Source organism: Lynx canadensis, chromosome C1, assembly GCF_007474595.2.
Source record: "Lynx canadensis isolate LIC74 chromosome C1, mLynCan4.pri.v2, whole genome shotgun sequence".
NCBI lineage: Eukaryota > Metazoa > Chordata > Mammalia > Carnivora > Felidae > Lynx > Lynx canadensis.
In genome coordinates this window covers 27,811,237-27,815,092 of record NC_044310.1, presented here as the reverse complement: position 1 = coordinate 27,815,092, position 3,856 = coordinate 27,811,237, and positions in this window count along the sequence as shown.

Below are 3,856 nucleotides of genomic sequence, written 5' to 3'. Positions count from 1 at the left end.
GTGCAGGGGTTGGGATGTGTACACGTGGATTTGCTTAGAAGCGCGTATGGCAGTGAATGTGTCCAGATGTGTCCTTTTATACAAGCCTTCCGATTAAACTAAGACCATTCGTTTGGGGTGGTGGGTTAATCCAAAAACAATGGTTCTGGGGGAAATCATTTTAAAAATACTCACCTTTGGAGCTCCAACATTTTATTTCAACTCACGGCATGTAAGTTTTTTGCCTTTTTCATTCTCTTTAGCGCAGGACCAAAGTCTTGCCTTTGCCTGCGGGTCTGCTGATGGGAGAGGCGTCATATTTGTTGGGTAAACTAAACCCCCAACACATCATCCTCAATTTCCAATTTCGATTTCTCTAAAGTGGCACATGAGCGTAAAAGACACTTGTGAAGTGATGTCAGTGCTGAATCTTCTAGATTTTTACAATTTCGTTTCCAATCTTATCTTACAGTTGCTTATCCGCACCTAATGGGATGGCAAATTTTTTTTTTTTTTTTTAGCAATTCACCTTGATAGAGTCTTTCTGAAAACTTCCATTTTTTTCTACAATCAACTTTTTCTACAATCAACTTTTTGTGCATTCACAATATTTTGGCTTACTGATTACTTAAGTTGCACAATGAGTGCCACGGGTGTAAATGAATTTGGAGACCAAATTCAAGTGGTCCCATGCAAGCCTGTAACCCAGCCTGTGGCACCAGGATCCCAGGACAGGCAGGGTGGGTGTGCAGTGGGTGCCCAGGAAGCACGGTGCACAGACCAAAGGGAGAACCCCAGGCAAACAGTGGAGAGGAGGTGAATCGAGAAGCTCCCTATCTGTGTGGGTGTGCCAAGCGTGAGTGTAATTGCCCCCCACCCCAGCATATTGGAGCTCACAAGCAACTCAGAGCCCCATAGTCTAGACTCACCCACTGCTGTCTCCCCAGAGCACCCACTGGCTGAGGATGGCCCTCGGTCCCCTCTCCCCTGTGATCTGGGGGTGCCTCCGGCCCCCAACCCTGGGAAGTCCAGAGACGTGGTGGGATGGCAGGAGTGAGGAGGGACACTTCCATCCAGCTCTCTCCAGGCCAGGAGGCCTGTGGCTCCTCAGCCCCCACCCTCACATCCATGTTACTTCCAGATACAGCTGCCTGGAGAACCCCCGGACTTCCCCTGGGGCTGGGAGGGGCTGAGAAGGGAATATGGGGCCATGGCCACCCCTACTGGGCCAGGCCTGGGGCTCCGCAAGGGGCCTGGCCAACAAGTCTACCCCTCCAACTCCCTTCCTCCCTCTTTCACTCCCAGCTCCCCATCTGTAACCCTAATGAGCTGCTGACAGTTCCCATCTGCTCCTCGCAGGCTTCCTGGGTAAAGGGAGAGAGTGAGGAGGGGACGCCAAGAAACGTGGGGCAGAAAGGATGGGTTTCCAGCGCTCAGCCCTGGTCCCATTATGGCACATGCGGGAGCTGCTAGGCATCTCCCGCTTGCATGGGTGCCCCTGCCCTTCTGCCAGAGACCTCCTCCCACCTACACCTCTGAAGGCCCCACTCCTAAGGGTAGAAGGATCTTTGAGAAAAGAGGTTGCAGCCATTCCTGTCCTGCCTGGATGCCCAGACCCCAGAGCTGGAAATCTTAAACTCCCAGAGGGGCTGTCTCAAGAAGAGAAGGGACAAGTCTTCCTCCCCAGTCCAAGAATTCTCAAGAGATCGCCTCCCCTACCCCGCACCCCTCCGTGTTCCGCTCACAGACAGTGGGGAGGTGCGGGGGCCTGGGGACTAGAGAGCCGGGTAGCCTACCTTAGCCCATCCCGCCTGGCCCAGCCCCCTCCCGTCCTCTCCCACTCGGCTCCTGCTCGCCAATGCTGCCATCTACAGGTGAGATGGGGAACTGCAGGAACTGGTGCCTGACCTGGGAGCCCCAGGGGTCCTTTACTCCCAAGCCCACCACGGAAGGATGGATAAATGTGCCCAGACTCCTTGCCCTGGAGGCGCTGCAAGAGATCTCATCCACTCCCCTGCTTCCAGGCATCTATGTGGCCATGAGCTATTTCCTGGCTCCTTGCTCACTGGGCAAACCCCTCTAGGAAACCCAGGACCCACAAGGTGTGGACCCACAAGCTATGTGCTGGACACTTGTTGTACATCACCTCCTCCGAGACTCACAGCAGCTGCCATGTGGATAATATGCTCCATTTTACTAACGAGGACACGAGGACAGGCAGGTAGAGGGAACCATTCATGTAGAGTAACTGATACCCACACCTGGATGTGAACAGTCTTCTTGGCTTCATTTTTTCTGGCTCACTTCAATATCTCAGACGTTCACTAATGTTCCAGTCCTGTGCTGGAGGGGCGCCCGCTGTGTGCCAGGGTCTGTGCCAGGTCCTGGGCAGCCCAGAGACATAACAGACCTGTCCTCCCCCTTGCCCTCCCCCTGGCAAGCTCACCACAGGGCGGGGGTTGGGGGGGGCGGGGAGCCCGGGGGTTGGGGGGGGGCGGGGAGCCCTAGCCTGACCCACTCACCAGGCGGTCACATGAGGGACGAGCCATGAGGTCTCTGTGAGAAGTCACCGGCTGTGACAGTGATGCCAACAGAGCCAAAGGTGGGCACTTTGGCAGCCCATGGTTCCTAGGAGTGCTCTGTCCTGGGCTCTGCTTCAGAGGCTGCCTGGTGAGGGGCATAGAGAGGCCACCATCCGGCACTCCTCTCCTCCAGAGGACCCAGCCTCTCCCAGAGGCACCTGTGACCAACCCCCGGCCCTCAGCCAAGCTAGAGAACCCCCAGGGCCTGACATACAGTAGGTGCTCAGTTCGTGGACGAAGAATAAGTGAGTAACTTAAGGGCTGTTCACACGGGAGCTCCAGCCATATGAGGTCAGATGTACCTCCCCCTCCATCCCTCGCTGTCCTCACCCAAGTGGCCAGTGAAGTCCCTAGAGTAGAGGAAACCTGGGAGACCAGAATAATCCTGGACCCGGTTAAGCTTCCTCCTTACTGTGTGAACCAGCGCAAGGCTCCACTCTCTGGGCCTCAGTTTCCCTGTATGTATATAGGGGAGTTGGACTAGCTAGGAGACCTCTGCAGCAAGCAAGAGGAAGGATTTGGGTGCAGGAGAGGCGGCCTAAGCCCACTCGGCCACCCTACTCTCTTGCCCCTTGCACACTGGATTGGGTGAGGCCATGAGCTGGTGTCCCACGGAGACGCAAAGGAATTGCTGCTTCATACACTTGCGTGTGCCCCCACATACACAAAGCACACACAGGTGTACGTGCAAGCGTGCACACCTGTGCATGAAGCCACATGGACACACCCACAGGAAGCCACATGCATACACCTGCACATCCATGCACACTTGTGTCCTCACACCACATACCCGGCGCCTGCTCTGTGCTCTCAGACGTCCTGCTGCACCTCAGGAACAAGTTTAGGGACGCACCGAAGTTATGAAATTGATTTCTCTGGGAGCAGTTGGAATTAGTTTTAATTATCTTTATCTTTCTTCCAATTGTGCTCTCAGCCTTCTCCTTGCTGTTTAATCCATTGCTATCGACTTCCCCGCAGGCACTGAGGAGGGGAGTTGCAGGGTGGGGTGGACAGTGTGCTCACTTTCTGAAAAAATAAACAACAGCAACAGCCACACCCACCCGCCTCTTCCTCTGCACTGGCCTCTCCCCGGCAGGGCTTCCTGCACACATATGCACACTCACACACGCGTGCACACGCACGTGCACGTGCACACATCACACACAACAGTCAAACCTCACTCTCCGGGGAAGCCCCACCTAGAAGTCCTCCCTGATGGGACAAGACAGGGCTGAGCTGAGATGGGCTCAGAGTCTGCATCTTTGTTGGGAGGCTGAACGTTATTGATGCGTGTC